This window comes from Ranitomeya imitator, chromosome 7 (genome assembly GCF_032444005.1).
Source record: "Ranitomeya imitator isolate aRanImi1 chromosome 7, aRanImi1.pri, whole genome shotgun sequence".
Taxonomy (NCBI): Eukaryota; Metazoa; Chordata; class Amphibia; order Anura; family Dendrobatidae; genus Ranitomeya; species Ranitomeya imitator.
This window is the reverse complement of record NC_091288.1, coordinates 146,414,295-146,433,890: the sequence shown is the minus strand read 5'-3', so window position 1 is coordinate 146,433,890 and position 19,596 is coordinate 146,414,295.

Sequence of the window (19,596 nt, the reverse complement as noted above, 5' to 3'; positions counted from 1 at the left end):
TACCAGTTTCACGAGAGGAGGCAAAAGAGCTAGAGGCTGAGTCAGCAAGATAAGCCAAAACTTGCTCTTGCTGCTCCGGCTTTAAAAGCGGTTTTCCTAATCCCAGAAAAGGGAGCGTTCGAGGCCTTGTGTAGCCGGACGACGAACCTGGCTCCACAGCTCCAGACTTAGGTGCAATATTTTTTTCCCCACGACCACCTGATGCTCCACCACTACCACTACCCTCATTACCAGCTGACAATGAACGCCCCCGGCCACGACCTCTTCCACTAGACTTCCTCATTGTTTTAAAAACGTAACCAAACTAACGTTATTTGTTGCAGTCACACAACTTACACGGTGAGCTATAACTTCAGTATGATTTAGCTACCCCTTTACAGGTTGGTGAGACCACCGCGAAAATCAGGCACAATGTTACACACTCTTTTTTTGGTGGCTGCAAATTAGAGAGATGCCCCACACGCAGGACTGTCACTGAAGCACAAATGTTAATATTAATGTCACACTATTATTTGTTTTTTATTTTTATTTTTTTCAGGAACACTTTAGAAACCCCCCCAAAAAAAAAAAAATTTGATTTTTGCAGGGAGAATTTAGAAAACAAATGTAACAAACTATATGCTTTCTATGGGCCACTGAGTGAGAGATGACGCACACAGGAATCAGGAGTGGCACACAAGCCCAGAGGCCAATATTTTTCTACCAATGATTGATGGAGTTATTTTCTCTGGTAGATTTTGGAACCCAAATCAAGGAAAAAAAATATAGGCTTTCTATGGACCACAATTGGAGAGAGAGAGAGAGAGAGAGAGAGAGAGAGAGAGAGAGAGAGATGGCACACCCAGGAGTCAAGACTGGCACACAAGCAGAAAGGCCAATATTAATCTCCCACTGTTTTTTTTTTTTTTTTTTTTTTTTTCAGGGAGACTTTAGAAAAAAAAATAATAAAAAAAATATGATTTTATCAGGAAGAATTTAGAAACCAAATAAAATAAAATGATTTTTTCAGGGAGAATTTATAAAACAAATAAAAACAAAAATAGGCGTTCTATGGCCCACTGACTGAGAGATGACGCACACAGGAATCAGGAGTGGCACACAAGCCCAGAGGCCAATATTTTTCTACCAATGATTGATGTAGTTATTTTCTCTGGTAGATTTTGGAACCCAAATCAAGGAAAAAAAATATAGGCTTTCTATGGACCACAATTGGAGAGAGAGAGAGAGAGAGAGAGAGAGAGAGAGAGAGAGAGATGGCACACCCAGGAGTCAAGACTGGCACACAAGCAGAAAGGCCAATATTAATCTCCCACTGTTTTTTTTGGTTGTTTTTTTTTTTTTTTTCAGGGAGACTTTAGAAAAAAAAATAATAAAAAAAATATGATTTTATCAGGAAGAATTTAGAAACCAAATAAAATAAAATGATTTTTTCAGGGAGAATTTAGAAAACAAATAAAACCAAAAATAGGCGTTCTATGGCCCACTGACTGAGAGATGACGCACCCAGGAGTCAAGACTGGCACACAAGCAGAAAGGCCAATATTAATCTCCCACTGTTTTTTTTTTTTTTTTTTCAGGGAGACTTTAGAAAAAAAAATAATAAAAAAAATATGATTTTATCAGGAAGAATTTAGAAACCAAATAAAATAAAATGATTTTTTCAGGGAGAATTTATAAAACAAATAAAAACAAAAATAGGCGTTCTATGGCCCACTGACTGAGAGATGACGCACACAGGAATCAGAAGTGGCACACAAGCCCAGAGGCCAATATTTTTCTACCAATGATTGATGTAGTTATTTTCTCTGGTAGATTTTGGAACCCAAATCAAGGAAAAAAAATATAGGCTTTCTATGGACCACAATTGGAGAGAGAGAGAGAGAGAGAGAGAGAGAGAGAGATGGCACACCCAGGAGTCAAGACTGGCACACAAGCAGAAAGGCCAATATTAATCTCCCACTGTTTTTTTTGGTTGTTTTTTTTTTTTTTTTTCAGGGAGACTTTAGAAAAAAAAATAATAAAAAAAATATGATTTTATCAGGAAGAATTTAGAAACCAAATAAAATAAAATGATTTTTTCAGGGAGAATTTAGAAAACAAATAAAACCAAAAATAGGCGTTCTATGGCCCACTGACTGAGAGATGACGCACCCAGGAGTCAAGACTGGCACACAAGCAGAAAGGCCAATATTAATCTCCCACTGTTTTTTTTTTTTTTTTTTTTTTTTTCAGGGAGACTTTAGAAAAAAAAATAATAAAAAAAATATGATTTTATCAGGAAGAATTTAGAAACCAAATAAAATAAAATGATTTTTTCAGGGAGAATTTAGAAAACAAATAAAACCAAAAATAGGCGTTCTATGGCCCACTGACTAAGAGAGAGAGAGAGAGATGGAACGCTTAGTACTGGCACACAAGCCCAAAGGGCAATATTAATCTCCCTTTTTTTTTCCAGGGAGAATTTCTAAAACCCCCCCCAAAAAAAAAATAGGCTTTCTATGGCCCACTATTTGTGAGAGAGATGGGACGCTCAGGACTGGCACAGATGGCACGCTCAGGACTGGCACAGAAGCCCAGAGGCCAATATTAATCTCCCTTTTTTTCTGGGAGAATTTATAAAACCAAAAAAATATTTAAATAGGCTTTCTATGGCCCACTATTTGTGAGAGAGATGGCACGCTCAGGACTGGCACAGATGGCACGCTCACAACTGGCACACAAGCCCAGAGGCCAATATTAATCTCCCTTTTTTCAGGGAAAATTTATAAAACCAAAAAAAAAATTAAATAGGCTTTCTATGGCCCACTATTTGTGAGAGAGATGGGACGCTCAGGACTGGCACAGATGGCACGCTCAGGACTGGCACAGAAGCCCAGAGGCCAATATTAATCTCCCTTTTTTTCTGGGAGAATTTATAAAACCAAAAAAAAAATTAAATAGGCTTTCTATGGCCCACTATTTGTGAGAGAGATGGGACGCTCAGGACTGGCACAGATGGCACGCTCAGGACTGGCACAGAAGCCCAGAGGCCAATATTAATCTCCCTTTTTTTCTGGGAGAATTTATAAAACCAAAAAAATATTTAAATAGGCTTTCTATGGCCCACTATTTGTGAGAGAGATGGCACGCTCAGGACTGGCACAGATGGCACGCTCACAACTGGCACACAAGCCCAGAGGCCAATATTAATCTCCCTTTTTTTCTGGGAGAATTTATAAAACCAAAAAAAAAATTAAATAGGCTTTCTATGGCCCACTATTTGTGAGAGAGATGGGACGCTCAGGACTGGCACAGATGGCACGCTCTGGACTGGCACAGAAGCCCAGAGGCCAATATTAATCTCCCTTTTTTTCTGGGAGAATTTATAAAACCAAAAAAAAAATTAAATAGGCTTTCTATGGCCCACTATTTGTGAGAGAGATGGGACGCTCAGGACTGGCACAGATGGCACGCTCAGGACTGGCACAGAAGCCCAGAGGCCAATATTAATCTCCCTTTTTTTCTGGGAGAATTTATAAAACCAAAAAAATATTTAAATAGGCTTTCTATGGCCCACTATTTGTGAGAGAGATGGCACGCTCAGGACTGGCACAGATGGCACGCTCACAACTGGCACACAAGCCCAGAGGCCAATATTAATCTCCCTTTTTTTCTGGGAGAATTTATAAAACCAAAAAAAAAATTAAATAGGCTTTCTATGGCCCACTATTTGTGAGAGAGATGGGACGCTCAGGACTGGCACAGATGGCACGCTCAGGACTGGCACAGAAGCCCAGAGGCCAATATTAATCTCCCTTTTTTTCTGGGAGAATTTATAAAACCAAAAAAATATTTAAATAGGCTTTCTATGGCCCACTATTTGTGAGAGAGATGGCACGCTCAGGACTGGCACAGATGGCACGCTCACAACTGGCACACAAGCCCAGAGGCCAATATTAATCTCCCTTTTTTCAGGGAAAATTTATAAAACCAAAAAAAAAATTAAATAGGCTTTCTATGGCCCACTATTTGTGAGAGAGATGGCACACTCAGGACTGGCACACAAGCCCAAAGGCCAATATTAATCTCCCACTGTATTTTTATCAGGGAGAATTTATACACCCCACAAAAAAAAATACAGAAAAATGAAAAGGCTTTCTATGGCCCACTATGTGAGAGAGATGGCACACACAGGGATGGCACTCTAGCAGAAATGCCAAATTGCCAATCTTAATCTCCCACCAAAAAAAAAAAAAATAAAAAAACAGGGAATGTCCTACAATTACTATCTCCCTGCCTGCAGTAATCTCAGCCAGGTATGGCAGGCAGCTACTATCTCCCTGCCTGCAGTAATCTCAGCCAGGTATGGCAGGCAGCAATAAGGAGTGGACTGATGCACAAATGAAATAAAAAGTGTGGACAAACAAAAAAGATAGCTGTGCAGAAAGGAAGGAACAAGAGGATTTGTGCTTTGAAAAAAGCAGTTGGTTTGCACAGCGGCGTACACACAGCAATGCAGCTATCAGGGAGCCTTCTAGGGCAGCCCAATGAGCTACAGCGCTGAGGGGAAAAAAAAAAACTTCCACTGTCCCTGCACACCGAGGGTGGTGTTGGACAGTGCAAATCGCTGCAGCACAAGCGGTTTTGTGGTTAATGGACCCTGCCTAACGCTATCCCTGCTTCTGACAAAGCGGCAGCAACCTCTCCCTAAGCTCAGATCAGCAGCAGTAAGATGGCGGTCGGCGGGAACGCCTCTTTATAGCCCCTGTGACGTCGCAGACAGCAAGCCAATCACTGCAATGCCCTTCTCTAAGATGGTGGGGACCAGGACCTATGTCATCACGCTGCCCACACTCTGCGTTTACCTTCATTGGCTGAGAAATGGCGCTTTTCGCGTCATTGAAACGCGACTTTGGCGCGAAAGTCGCGTACCGCATGGCCGACCACGCACAGGGGTCGGATCGGGTTTCATGAAACCCCGACTTAGCCAAAAGTCGGCGACTTTTGAAAATGTTCGACCCGTTTCGCTCAACCCTACCCATGATCAGTGCTAGCACAGATCGCGGGCATTTATCCCCTCTGATACCTCTGTCAGTAGTGACAGGGACATAGAGGGGCATCACACAGGGAGTGGGCTCCCTCGTGCTTCCATCCATCAGGACAAAGCTATGTGATCGAGTTGTCCTGATGGTCTCCATTGTCTTGGTGGGTCCTACAGGGAAGGTGGCTGGTGAGTGCCTGCTGGGAGCAGGCGCTGGCATGCCTCCTTCCCTGCCTGTCAGAACCTGATCTGATACTTTGCAGTACAGAGAGTAAGATCAGAGATCTGATGTAATATAGTAATGTCCCATTTTGGGACAATGTAAACAAGTACAAAAAAAATTTGGAAAGTGTAAAAATATCTTTTTAAAATCCATAAATAAAATAATTTTCCAATAAATATATTTATGTATATAAAAACAATAAAAGTACACATATTTGGTATCCTAGTGTCCGCAACGACCCGCTCTATAAAACTCTCCCACTAATTAACCCCTTCAGTGAACACCGTAAAAATATACATACAAAATGAGGCAAAAAACAATGCTTTCTCATCATATCGCCGAACAAGTGCAATAAAATGTGATCAAAAGACAGATGTAAATAAAAATGGTATGCTGAAAATGTCATCTGGTCCCGCAAAAAAAACAAGCCTCCATACAGCTCGATCAGCAGAAAAATAAAAACGTTAAAGCTCTCAGAATAAAGCGATGCAACAATAATTATTTTTTTTCTATAAAATAATTTTTATTATGTAAAAGCATCAAAACATAAAAAAAAGATAAATTCGGTATTGCTGTAATCATACTGACCCAAAGAATAAAGTGATCTTACCAATTTTACCACACATGGAACGGTATAAAAAAGCAAATAAAAAACAATTCCTAAATTACTGGCTTTTGTTCAATCGGGCTCCCAAAAGTCAGAATAGAAAGCGATCAAAGAATGTCATGTGCCTGAAAATTGTACCAATAAAAACATCAGCTCGTCCCACAAAAAACAAGCCTTCTCATGACTCTTTCAGCTGAAATATGAAAAAAATTACAGCTCTCAAAATATGGTGATGGAAAAACTAGTTTTCACAATAAAAAGAGTGTTTTAGTGTGTGTCAGCAGCCAAACATAAAAACCCAATATAAATCTGGTATCGCTGTAATCGCACCAACCCGAAGAATAAAGTCACCTAATCACTTATACTGCATGAGGAACGGCGTAAAAAATAAATAAAACCAATTCTTCACATGCTGTTGATTTTTTCATTCTGCCTCCCAAAGATCGCAGTAAGGCTCGGCGCACATTTGTTGTGCGGCCTATGCTGAGTGCTTGCACTGGAGTTTCTGTGTAAATCTCTGAAATACATGATTCAGACAGAACCCCCGGTGGAAAATTCCCTATAATGAGGCAAATGGAGGCACTATGTACGCTGTCTGACCAGTGATCTCACAGTGTCCGTCATTTTAGTATTGCATAAAAGTGCCACAATTTTTGGCACTTCTGAAAAGGACAACGCTGAACAGGGGCCAGATGGAGTCTAGAGTAAATCTGCTGCCTCATTATAGTCAATGGATCCCTCAGGGGTTTCCTGTGAATCACGTCACTCAGGTATTACGAAGGAAACCCCAAAGTAAATAATAATAATAATAATAATAATAATAAAGTAAGTCATCAGCATAGAGCGCCGTGTAAATGTGATCCCAAACGTTATGTAAAATGTTCCAATAAAAGCTTCAACTCAATCCACAAAAAAGCAAGTTAACGGAATTATAGGGGTCTTCCATGTTAGTGGTAGCACAAAGGCTCTGGAAAAGCTAAATGGCTCCTCACTCCCCAAAAGAAATTCAGCAGATTTTTCTCTCCCAAATCCAAATCCCCCTTCTGAGCCTCAGTGTGCCTAAGGCTAGGTTCACATTGCGTTAATGGGTTAACGCTAATGGACTGCGTTGCACGGCGAAAATGTTGCAATTAACGTGGTGCAATGGGTCCATTAGCGCACCCATTGATAGCAATGTGATTTCTGCCTGTTGGGCATCGCTAGCGCATGCCATTTTCGGCACGCGCTAGCGATGTGCCGTTCTTTTGTGATGGACCTCGTACGCTGCTTGCAGCGTCCGAGGAGCATCCGAGGTCCGTCCCTCGCTAGTGCAGATCGGGGATCGTGGCCCCAAAATATACATTGCGTTAGCGCAATCCGCTAGCGCTATGCGCTTAACGGATTTCCCTATTGCAATGTGAACCTAGCCTAAACCACATTTACATTTCTGTAGTGATGAGAGCTTGCCTAATTTACAAGTGCGTGTTTGCAGAAGCATGAGCTGAGCTTAATGTACTGATGACTGCAACATACTGGTCACTACAGGGTACTGGTCACTCCAATGGCAGTTTGCAATTTTCACTCAGCAACATCCGCCGCTGCCTATTTCTGGAAAACACCCATGGAGTAAAAATCGTCACTACATCTGTCCATAAATTCCCAAAGGATTATCATTTCCAAAATGTAGTCACTTGAGGGTGGATTCTGCTTTTCTAGCACTTAGGGGCTCTTTATATGGAATCCATAAACTATTCTGGGAAAATCTGCACTCCAGGAGGCAAATAGTCCTTCATCCCTCCTGAGTCTCTCCGTATGGCTCAGCAGTGCTGTACATCCACATATGGGGTATTTTTACATTCAGCAGAAATTGTGGGACAAATTTTGGTGCCATTTTAACCCATTTTCCAATGTGAAAATGTAAAAATTGGGGCTCACTCACAATCTTGGTGGTAAAAACTTTAATTATTTTTTTCTTGACTGCCCAGTGGTATAAAAGTCTGTGGTGATGCTTGTGGTGTCAATATAATCATTGCACCCCTAGATGAATTAATTGAGAAGTTTAATTAGTAAAATGGGGTCACTTATGGGGGATTTTGCTGTTCTGACACCTCAGGGGCTTTGCCAATGTAACATGGAACCCTCAAAGAAGTGCAGCAAAATCTGCACTTTAGTATGGTGCTACTTCCCTTCTGAGCTTTGAACTGTGCCTCAAAAATAGTTTTCAACCACATAAGTTGTATCAGTGATCTCAGGAGAAATTACACAATAAACTTTGGGGGCCATTTTCTCCTTTTGTCCTTGTGAAAATATAAAATTTGTAGCTAAAAAAAGATTTTTGTGGGAAATACTGATTATTTTTAGTTTCACGGCATAACGTTATAAACTTCTGTGAAGCACCTAGGGGTTCAAGGTACTCAATACATATTTAGATAAAGTCCCAAAAAGGTCGAGTTTCCAAAAATGGTGTCATTAGTGGGGTGTTTCTACTATTTAGGCACATGGAAAATTATTCCATCAAATTTTGCATTGAAAAAGTCAAATGGTGCTCCTTCCCTTCCAAGCCGTGCCGTGCGCCCAAACAGTAGTATTCTCCCACATATGTGGTATCATTCTACTCAGAAGAAATTGCACAACAAATTGTTTGGAGCATTTTCTCCTGTATCCCTTATGAAAATGCAAAATTTCGAGCTAAAAAAGATTTATCTGGGAAAAATGTGATTTTTTTTTTCATGGCTCTACCTTATAAACTTCTGTGAAGAACCTGTGGGTTTAAGGTGCTCAATACACATCTAGATAAGTTCCCTAAGGGGTCTAGTTTCCAATATTACAATATGGTGTCACTTATTTGGGGTTTCCATTGTTTAGGCAAATCAATGGCTAATGTGGCACCCCTAGAGGTATTTGCCACAAATATAGTTACTGACACTGAATACAAATACTAAAATAGCAAGACTGCACTACCTCCTCCGGCCAGAAGGGGGAGCTCCAGAGACTCCCCTTGATCCATTCTGGTCTGAGAGAAGAACTGGCAGTTGGGCAGTTGGGCTAAGGAGCTGAAAGTGAGAGGTCATACAGCTGAATTTCTAACAGCCCTATGACGGTTTCCAGGCCCAAATCACCGGCCTGAGGAGAAGAGGGACAGAGAAAAGGGACATTGTGAGAACCGGGTAGCATTAATCACTACCCAGAACAGGCGCAAAGACGGATACCGGATCCGTGGCTGTATTCATTATATATAATACAGCAACCGGAAAAACGTGAGGTGATATCAGTTTCACTAGGGCCGGACGCAGCAACAGACACAGAGTTCAGCGGTACTCCCGGAGGGGGTAAGCCGATAAAAGGACTCGGGTTGCCCGTCGAACCAGGACCCGGAGGGGACAGATTGGGCCGGCAGCCAGTTCACATACAGCAGCAGGGCCACACAGATATTGCGTACAATAAGAGGCGAAGACCCCGGCAGGGTCAAAGTAACTCAGAGTTCCCATACAGACTCCGGTGACAGGACTGGTTGTAAATCCTTTTTTGTTAAAGTAAACTGGTTAAACGTTTCGGTGCCTCAGTCTTTCATTTGGACAATAGCCATCTATCCAGGATTGGGATCATCACCGCTGGGAGAACCTGCTGCTGATCAAGTAAGTGCCTGTTCCCTCACGATACCCTTTATACTGTGCATTGCCTGAGGCCACAGCACCGGGTCAAGCCACCCGTGACATCCCCCTCAAGAGACAGACCCCATTGGTCCGGTGCTGGGTACCCCGGTCTCTCGGGCGTCACAATTGGCGTCACGAACAGGATCTAGCCAGCCCGTATACCGGGTATTGTGTGCCGTGATTGGAGCCCAAAACTGTGAAAACTTGGATGAAAAATCTTGAAAATTGACTTTATTAAAGAAAAATCCATTCCCCATTGAAAACTATTGAAATTGACTTTTCCCCATTGGTTATAATGGAGTAAAGATGGCCGCCATCCCCTGAGGTAATCACTTCATAACCGTTAGGCATGAGACTGTTAATTGAGCTACGCCATCACCTGAGCCCCAGTCTAACTGAAAAACTTCAGAATCCGCCATTACAGAGCGCGGTGGGTGAGAGCAGCAGGGGGCGTGTCATTGTGGGCGGCACCAAGCTGAGTGCTCTGACATCAGAGCAAGGGGAAAATCGATCCTGCTGCACAGCGGAACGAATCTACACTATCCCGACGGAAGCGGAGGACCGGAAGGGTCCGGATTAACTAAGGGGGCACAGTATGTCGCAGCACGGAGACGCCGCAGCACCCGGCGACGCTAATGCAGCTGAAAGACAGAGTGTCAATAGAGAGTCCGGTAGCGCAGCGGTGCAAGGAGTGGCGCCCATCATGCCGGTGCTGATGCCATATACCCCGGGTGGCCCATGGCTTCCAATGTATGAAGGTGAGCCTAATACCCTTGACGATTTCAGAGAAAAGATGCTGGCCCATTTTGACATGTTCCCTGTGGGTGAAGTCCAGCGTGTTAGTCTCCTGATGATGCAGTTAAGTGGCCATGCTAAGCGAGAAGTCATAGCATGGGCAGCTGATCTAAAAGGCACTGTTGAACGCATATTTGCTGGATTAAAAGCTACATTTGAAACCACTGCCAGCAGCAAAGCTAAAGTACGATTCTTTAATTGTAAACAAAAAGTTAATGAGGGCGTGAGAGACTTTGCCTTAAACCTGCAGGAAGCCCTTAAATCACTTACACTGGCTGAACCCATTTTTAACACCGGAGTGGATAAACTGCTAAGAGATCAATTTATTGAGGGACTCTACACCCCTTCTCACCGGGGGCATGTGAGCATGCTTGTTTTTAAGAACCCTGAATTGACATTTGCCCAATTAAAGGAGAGCGTTATACGTCTCCAGCTGGCAGAGGCACCTCGGGATCAGGAGCCTGCGCAACTCATGGCAGAGGCTCCTCAACAACATGGAGTACCAGTGACATCAGCTATGTCCGGGGCCATTGCTAAGCCCCTGGGGCCCAGTACTAATGAGGCTCTTCAACAAAAGCTTGACTCTTTAACTGATGTTGTTGCTTCAATGGCTAAAACCATGCAGGAGATGAGAGGACCCAAGATGGAGTTGGCAAACCGTAGAGAAGGTGTTCCATGGATGAGACCCCGGAGATACCCGACATGGAGAGGACGACCCCGCGACCGCTACCAACCGGATGGACAGCCCATTTGCCGCCGTTGCCAGCAGCCAGGCCACTTTGCACGAGATTGTGATTTAAACGGGAATCCCCTGGGAATGCGGGCCGCTTCGCAGGAATGAACTTTCAAGGCCCAACACCCTGGCACGACAGGTACATCGGAGGACGACCCATTATCCCTATCGTGCTGGACGGAATTCCCCTCAACGCTTTGCTGGACACAGGTTCCCAGATTTCATCTATACCGTATATCCTTTATAAGAGGTACTGGGCTGATGCAGATATTGATAAAGGGCCCTCTGATGTTGAACTAGATATATGGGCCAGTAATGGTAAGTTGGTACCGAAACTAGGATTCAGGGAGATGACCATAAAGATTGGTAAAGTAGAATTGAAGAAACAGGGTATAATTGTTGTTGATGTTGACCGGCGGAACTGTGAACCAACTGTATTGATAGGAATGAATGTGTTAGAGAACTGCTTTTCCGAAGTTATTTCTGTCTTACAGCAAATTGCTGAAACTGCCCAATCCTGCCAGCAGAGAGTTCTCCAAAGGGAAATAAAAGTATTGATGTTAAGGCAACAGGTAGAAGTTGCAGGTGGAGAAATCGGCAGTGTGAGGGTAAGTGATCCAACATCTATTGTAATCCCACCAAAAACAGAAATGCTGGTATGGTGTAGAGCAGCCATTGGTACTAAGGGACGAGATTATCAAGCCTTAATAGAACCAGTGTACACCGACAGCAGGCCCACTATACTCACAGCACGAGGGGTAGTCGAGGTACACCGGGGACGAGTGCCGGTACGACTTTTGAACTGTGGAGAGGAAGAGGTCACTTTGCCAAGGTATGCTACAGTGGCAAAGCTATATACTGTTGACAACAATGCCATCACAACCATTGAGCCCTTAGAACCAACCTGTCAGGTGGAAGGCAACGGCTCAGACGGAGAATTGGAGGATTGGTGTCAACAGCTACACGTGGGCATAAATTCAACACCTACCCATCAAAAACAAGGGGTGTATAGGCTAGTGACGGAATATGAACAAGTCTTCAGTAAACACCCATTGGACTTCGGACGGATAGAAGGGGTAGAACACACAATCCCCACCAGTGACCATCCCCCAATAAAAGAAAGATATAGACCCATACCGCCCGCTCACTATCAATGTGCAAAAGATATGCTGAGGGAGATGAAACAGGCCGGGGTAATAAGAGACAGCTGTAGCCCCTGGGCGGCCCCTCTAGTGCTTGTCAAAAAAAAAGGACGGAACCATGAGAATGTGCGTAGACTACCGGCGGATTAATAACATCACCCATAAAGACGCCTACCCCTTGCCTAGGATAGAAGAGTCCTTGACTGCTTTGAAATCTGCTAATTATTTTTCCACCTTAGACTTAACAAGCGGGTATTGGCAAGTCCCTGTGGCTGAGAGAGATAAGGAAAAGACGGCATTCACCACACCAATGGGTCTATGTGAATTTAATCGCATGCCATTCGGACTCTGCAACGCATCCGGTACCTTCCAGCGGCTGATGGAATGCTGCCTCGGACACAAGAACTTTGAGACCGTCCTCCTGTACCTAGATGATGTGATCGTCTACTCAAAGACTTACGAACAACACTTAATAGACCTGGCAGAAGTCTTCGAAGCCTTATCCAGGTATGGCATGAAAATCAAGCCATCCAAATGTCACCTTCTCAAGCCAAAGGTATAGTACCTGGGACACATCGTGAGTTCGGAGGGAGTAGCACCGGATCCCGAGAAAATAAGCGCCATAAGGGATTGGCCAAGACCTACCAATGCAAAAGAAGTGAGGCAATTCCTGGGATTGGTGGGTTACTATCGCAGATTTATAAAAGGATTTACCAAATTGGCAGCACCCTTGCAAGACGCCTTGGTAGGGCAGACGAAGAAACCTTCAAACCGAAACCCTCCTTTTCAGTGGAACGATGAAAGGGAAGACTCCTTTGAACAACTAAAGAAGGCACTAACCGGAGAAGAGGTTCTGGCATACCCAGATTACCATCAACCTTTCATCCTCTACACCGATGCCAGTAATGTGGGACTAGGAGCGGTGCTGTCACAAAAGCAAGAAGGTCGGGAGAAAGTCATCGCCTTTGCAAGTAGAAAGCTCCGGCCTACTGAAAGAAATCCAGAAAATTATAGCTCCTTCAAATTGGAACTACTGGCAGTAGTTTGGGCTGTGACTGAACGTTTCAAACACTATCTGGCTGCTGCAGAATTTATTGTCTATACTGACAACAATCCGTTGACCCACCTGGACACAGCCAAATTAGGTGCGTTAGAACAGCGATGGATAGCCCGGTTATCTAATTACAACTTCAAGATCAAGTATCGAGCAGGTCGCAAGAATGGAAATGCCGATGCCCTATCCCGGATGCCACACTTGAGAGATGTAGAAGAAGAAACGGGGGAGCTTGAAGAAATTGAACTACCAGCCTTCCATCATCCCAAGGCAAAACATCATCAGTCAAGTACCTATCAGAAACAACAAGAGGTGAATTTTAATCCGTTAGCACACCATAGATGGGCTGACACCCAAGACAGCAATCCGGCTGTGAAGTTGGTGAAGGAACTGTTAACTGAGCAAAGTGCATATCCCGATGAGGATGCCCCAGAAGAGACGCATCAACTCTGGAAAGAGAGAGGCAAAATGTTCCTGTATCAAGGGAAGCTCTGTAGAAGGTACACCAATCCAAAAACACATGAATTGGTTTGGCAGATTATCGTGCCTAAACAAGATGTCAAGATGGTCCTCGAAGCTTACCATAATGGTGCTGGTCACTTCGGTTGGAAAAAGTTAGAAGTACTTCTAAGAGAAAGATTTTATTGGGTCGGGATGAGAAAATCAATTGAACAGTGGTGCAGAAATTGTGGCCCGTGCAACCTCAGAAGAAACGATCAAAAGAACCAAAGAGCACCACTGCAGCCCATAATCACCAAACAACCACTTGAACTTGTAGCCATAGACCACGTGAAGTTAATACCAAGCCGGTCCGGCTATGTCTATGCCTTGACCATCGTGGATCATTATTCACGCTTCTTGGTAGTAGTACCCGTAAAAGATCTGACAGCAAAAACAGCAGCCAAAGCATTCCAAACGTACTTTTGTAGACCCCATGGATATCCGGAACAGGTTCTCACCGACCAAGGTACAGCCTTTGAATCAGAGATCTTCAGAGAATTCTGTAATATGTATGGTTGCAAAAAGATCAGGACGACGGCCTATCATCCACAAACAAACGGCTTATGCGAGAAGATGAACCATATTGTAATAGAACTACTAAAGACTTTACCTGAGACAGAAAGGAATCAATGGCCAGAGAAATTGCCTGACTTGGTGGATCTGTATAATCATGTCCCGGTGAGCTCCACCAACTGCACCCCAGCTTATCTTATGCGTGCAAGACCCGGCCAATTACCAATCGATCTAGAAATGGGAATTCTGAAACCAGACGCAGAAGTTCAAGACTCCAATTGGGATATCATACGGCAAAAGCAGTATCGCCAAATGCAAGAGAGTGTGGAAAGAAGCCTTCAGCAAACTAGAGAAAGACAAGAGCGAACTTTCAACCAGAATGCTCTAGCGACCCCATTAAGACCGGGTGACCAAGTGCTCAAGAGAAATCGTCGAACCAATAAACTGGACAATCAGTGGGAAGCCGTACCCTACACAGTTTTACCAACAAGAGTGGATAATCCTAAAATGTGTCTCATTAGCAAAAACGGAGGCTTAACATCTGTACTAGTGTCAAGAGACAATCTTAAATTATGTCCGGAAGCATTGAAAGAGCCAGACGTTGTCCAGCCAGATCCAGAAGTTATTCAACCCATACAGGTTCAACCAGTAAAGGAAAAAGAAGAGGAAGTGTATCACACCTGTATAGGAGACTTTCCCAAAACCCTACTAACATACCATGGTGCAGTAGTGGTTCCCATGGTGGCCTTTTACCCAACACCGAACCCAATACCAGAAGTCCCAAGACAGGAAGAGGCTGACCCCGTACTACAGGAGGTTCCAGGCCAGGAAGAACAGATTCCTGGTCAGAGTAATCCCATTCACGGTGGACTTGCCAACTCCATAGTCGTGGAATTATCTTTAGCAGAGCGGGCAGATACTACATCCGCAGTAGACAGTAGTACACCACATGAAGAGACACCGCTATTACGTAGATCACAGCGTAGTACCCAGGGTCAATTACCGGCCAGGTATGCAGATTACCAACTATAAAGCTCATAATGTGAATTGTATATATGTTATGCCGTATATAGTTAAACAGAAAATGTAGTATAGTCATTGTTATCAGTCTGCAACGTTTAAGCCCAGTGCCTACAGAGACTTGTCTGTATGAACTTCTTGCATATTCTTGAACTTTTTTATCAGCCCGGAGGCACTAAATCAAAGCTCCGGAAAGACTGCTTTTTGAACTTTGCTTTTTGCTCTTTTTGAACTTTCTTTAGACTTTATATTGATAACTCCGTTGGAAAAATGGAACTAAATTCCTGGACACTAAGTACAGTGCCTTTCCTAATACCTTCAAGGATAGAACTGTATTAATGGACGCTATTTGAAGTGACTTTATACAGAACTCTATTTTTGTTTCCTTGAGTGGTTTTTGTAACTTTTCATTTTTAAGACTCTGTACATATTAATTGTTATTTCAAAATGTTATCGTCCCACAGTCCCGGAGTACTGTTCTTAACTAAGGGGGAATGTGGCACCCCTAGAGGTATTTGCCACAAATATAGTTACTGACACTGAATACAAATACTAAAATAGCAAGACTGCACTACCTCCTCCGGCCAGAAGGGGGAGCTCCAGAGACTCCCCTTGATCCATTCTGGTCTGAGAGAAGAACTGGCAGTTGGGCAGTTGGGCTAAGGAGCTGAAAGTGAGAGGTCATACAGCTGAATTTCTAACAGCCCTATGACGGTTTCCAGGCCCAAATCACCGGCCTGAGGAGAAGAGGGACAGAGAAAAGGGACATTGTGAGAACCGGGTAGCATTAATCACTACCCAGAACAGGCGCAAAGACGGATACCGGATCCGTGGCTGTATTCATTATATATAATACAGCAACCGGAAAAACGTGAGGTGATATCAGTTTCACTAGGGCCGGACGCAGCAACAGACACAGAGTTCAGCGGTACTCCTGGAGGGGGTAAGCCGATAAAAGGACTCGGGTTGCCCGTCGAACCAGGACCCGGAGGGGACAGATTGGGCCGGCAGCCAGTTCACATACAGCAGCAGGGCCACACAGATATTGCGTACAATAAGAGGCGAAGACCCCGGCAGGGTCAAAGTAACTCAGAGTTCCCATACAGACTCCGGTGACAGGACTGGTTGTAAATCCTTTTTTGTTAAAGTAAACTGGTTAAACGTTTCGGTGCCTCAGTCTTTCATTTGGACAATAGCCATCTATCCAGGATTGGGATCATCACCGCTGGGAGAACCTGCTGCTGATCAAGTAAGTGCCTGTTCCCTCACAATACCCTTTATACTGTGCATTGCCTGAGGCCACAGCACCGGGTCAAGCCACCCGTGACATCCCCCTCAAGAGACAGACCCCATTGGTCCGGTGCTGGGTACCCCGGTCTCTCGGGTGTCACACTCTCCAAACATGACATGCCATCTGCTAATTTTGCCAGCAAATTTTACAATGAAAAAGTGAAATGGCGCTCCTTGCCTTCCGAGCCCTGCCGTGTGTCCAAACAGTAGATTTCCCCAACATATGTGGTATCGGCATGCTCAGGAGAAATTGCACAACAAAATGTACTGTTCATTTTCTACTGTTACGCTTGCGAAAGCAATAAAAATTAGGTCTAAAGGAAAATTTTTGTGAAAGGTTTATTTTTCTTTCCACATTTTCCTCCTGCTACCTTAAAAAATAAAAAAAAATTGTGACCGAAGTAACATTTTTGTGAAAAAAAAAGTTAAATGTTCATTTTTTTCTTTCACATTGCTTAAGTTCTTGTGAAGCACCTGAAGGGTTAATAAACTTCTTGAATGTGGTTTTGACTACCTTGAGGGGTCCAGTTTTTAGAATGGTGTTAATTTTGCGTATTTTCTGTCAAATAGGCTCCTCAAAGTCACTGTGGTCCCTAAAAATGGTTTTGCAAATTTTGTTGTAAAAATGAGAAGTCACTGGTCAACTTTTAACCCTTATAACTTCTTAACAAAAAAATTATGTTTTCAAAATTGTGCTGATGTAAAGTAGACATGTGGGAAATGTTATTTATTAGCTATTTTGTGTGATATGACACTCTGATTTAAGGGCATAAAAATAAAAAATTAGAAAATTGCAAAATTTTCAAAACTGCTGTAAAATGTCATCTTTTTTCATAAATAAATGCAAGTCATATCAAAGAAATGATACCACTGTCATAAAGTACAATATGTGAAGTATAGCGTGGCACTACCGTGAGATGCTCAAGTAGGTTACCAAAACCAGTGTGCAGTAAAATAAAGAACTTGGCACTCAACTTAGTATGTCATTGCAAAAGGATTTTTTATTGTTGCAGTCTGTAAACGTTTTGGTCTTATTTAGACCTTTATCAGTCTGATTGCTTGTCACAGAAGGATTAAAGTGTAAAATTGTATACACACGATTGGAGTAATGGGCTCCTCAAAATGTTTATAAAGTTCGATAAAGGAGTTGCTCCTATCAGAATTCATGCGTAGAGAATAGATATAAATGTAGAAATGATAGAAGAGAGTAGACCTTATTGAGTCGTAGTCTTAGTACTGGCATAGAATGTGCCTATAATAGAATTACAGTACTGGTGCCACAGGGGCTTAATGTGCTCCGTATAAAGGGTCCCTGCTGTGGAAATCAGGTGAGGGCACAGCCGACCTATACATATATGTTTGCCCTCCAGGGGCTACAGTGGTGGTAAGGGGTATCCACGTCTCTTTGGCACACATTCAACCTTACTAAGACTACAACTCAATAAGGTCTACTTGATGCAAACATTGCTACATTTATATCTATTCTCTACACGTGAATTCTGATAGGAGCAACTCCTTTATCAAACTTTATAAACATTTTGAGGAGCCCATTACTCCAATCCTGTGTAAACAATTTAACACTTTAATCCTTCTGTGACAAGAAGTCGGACTGATGAAGGTCTAGATAAGACCGAAACGATTACAGAATGAAACAATACTAAGTTGAGTGCCAAATAAAGTACAATATGTCTCGAGAAAACAGTCTCAGAATAAGTGGCATCAATTGAAGTTTTCCAGAGTTATGACCTCATAAATTTAGAGCAGTCAGAATTATAAAAATTGGCCTGGTCATAAAGGTGAAAACAGGCTTCGGGCTGAAGGGGTTAAAGTGTATGTGTCAAATAAAAATGCCTAGGTGGGATAGAATTCAGGATGTTATGAGGTTTTACTTTGTTTTTAAGATAAAGCATGTTGTTTATGCTGCACCATGATAATTAACGGTGACTAAGTTGAAGTGAATCAGTAATCATGAGGTATGCAGATGAATATATAAAAATCTATATATTTATGTATATTTGTGCAGACGAATTAATAAAATTAATTCATAGAATGAATTAAAATGTATATTTGTGCAGATGAATTTATAAATTATAAACGTATATGCATAAATATTCATGTATTTGTGTTAATTTTTTATCTCTTTAGCCCTGTGGAGTAAAACTGTATACTCATAAAACTAATCAATTAAAATAGGTGTCTATTTTTTAATTTTTTATCCATTGAAATAAAGAACTTTTTATTTAGTTATATTGAAGAACATTATTACAAAGAGAAAGACCCATAGATGGGATGAAAATCTGTTTGAAATACCAGTGACAGGAAAAAAAAAGTGCTGGCCAAAAGCGAGCACGTATGCTGATCAGTGGTCTGTGTTACTGATCATCAGCTCAGCGGGTGCAGGACATATGCATAAGAAAAAATTGCCAAAAATTAAGCGATCGAGTACTTATCAACAGTTCTTATGTCTTTCTTCTTACAAATACAGCAGCAGCAACAACAGTGATGGTGCAGGCAAAAATTGTCTGCGGCACTACAAGTCCCAGCAGATCTGGCAGGAGAACAGCACAGTGACCGCTCTGAAACATGTCCAAGCTATAATGAGAAAGTGCAGAGCGATCACTGTGAGGTCAGTCCACGTCTCTAAACACTGATTGGTGTGATCAACATCATTGTCCGATCACACCAATCAGTGCTGGGACTGGTGATGCTGCCTTTGCAAGGCTCCAGTCTAAGATCATTGTACAACATCTCCAAGTTAGAATGATGAAGTGCAGAGCGGTCACTGTGAGGTCAGCCCGCATATCTACAGCACCCCAGGTAGCCGGTTGGGTTGCTGCAGTGATGTTGTCTTCCCTTTGGAGGCAAGGGGGATTCTTTCTGTCAGATAAGGCACTTACAGTCAACACATCTGAATCTAGGCCAGGAGGGGGAGCTCAGGACCTGGATTCAGGGGAGCTTCTTTACACTTTATGCATCCTGGTCTGGAGGAGTCAGCCAGTTGTAGATGAGTGAGGAGAGGAGGAGGATGTCTGGAGCAGACGTATGGGCCTAGCAGCCATGAGGGAG